The sequence below is a fragment of the Octopus bimaculoides genome, chromosome 20, assembly GCF_001194135.2.
Source record: "Octopus bimaculoides isolate UCB-OBI-ISO-001 chromosome 20, ASM119413v2, whole genome shotgun sequence".
In the NCBI taxonomy this organism is placed as follows: Eukaryota; Metazoa; Mollusca; class Cephalopoda; order Octopoda; family Octopodidae; genus Octopus; species Octopus bimaculoides.
Genome location: NC_069000.1, coordinates 10,494,485 through 10,496,055, shown reverse-complemented (window position 1 = coordinate 10,496,055; position 1,571 = coordinate 10,494,485).

Genomic DNA, 1,571 nt, shown 5'->3' with positions numbered 1-1,571 from the left:
CCCCCCCCCCCCGCCATCACCGCTAACAACTGGCATTGGTGCGTTTACTTTCCTGTAACTTAGCATTTCAACAAAAGAGACTGATACAATAAGTACAAGGCTTAACAAGTAAGTCCTGTGGTCGACTTGTTTGACTCAAAACCCGTCAAGGTGGTGCCCCAGCATGGCCACAGTGAAATGACTGAAACAAGTAAAAGAATAAAAGTATACATATATATATATATATATATATATATATATATATATACATATAGTCTTATGAGTTGTTAGCAGAACCTGCATATATATCATCATTGATATCATGCTGTAAATGGAATCTCAGTGAAATAATTCCCCATGTCTTCCAATTTTGGCTTTCAAAAGAATTTATGGAACAACAAGCTTTAATGGTTCAACTGCGCTGAGTTGTACCAATCATTGACTTCTTCTCCCCATAGAAAACTCTTTCTATCAAAGTGATCTTGTTGATGTATGTGCATCTACTGTATACTTGTGAATGAGATTGTATTATATGTATGCATATATATATATATATATGTATGTATGTATGTATGTATGTATATATTAATATCTATGCATATATATACATACATATATATACATATATATACATGTGTGTGCAAATATATATGCATACATTTATATATATACCTGTATGTGTGTGTGTATATATATATATATATATATATATATATATATATATATATGTAAATGTATATATATATATGTATATATATATGTATATATACATATATATACACATGCATATTCGTGTATATGTTACATATATATATGTGTATGTATATATGTATATTCATATACTGAGAGAGAAACAGACTTATATGTTTATATATGTATATAATATTTTCAACACACATGCACACACACACACATACATACACGTATACATATACATATATATATATTTATATTTGGGTTTATTATTCACTTTTTATTTTTATAGACTGAATGAAACAATTTATTTCGGTATTATATTTTTTTTCCACCCACTTTTTTTTTTTTTGCTAACAATTTATTTTCTTTGCGAAATTTGGAAAAATAAATTTAAAAAGAAAAACAAACACAAAAAAAACACTAATAAATAAAGACATGATTAATCTCTTTCGCATTTCTTCAATAATATTCCAATTGCATACATGTTAAAACCTCACAGCAACTTCTAATATTAAACTTAGTGGAGAATGTTATTTTTATATCTATAAAGGTCATAGAATTGGTAAGTGCTAGACAGCAATGTCCAATTCAAAATTATGTTATTTCTAGCCACAACGCCATGAATGGCCATTGTTATGGAGCTGCGAAAGCTTCGTACTTATTTTATCAGTATCTTTTGCTGAACTTCTAAGTTACATGGATGTAAATAAGACACAGGGATGGGAGGGAGACAAACACAGGTAAAATCACAGGTACAAATACACAGAGGCACTTTGGGCAAGTGTCTTCAACGAAAGCCTCAAGCTGGATTTGGTAGGCAGGAACTGAAAGAAGCCTGTTGTATGTATGTATGTATGTATGTATGTATATATATATATATATATATATATATATAT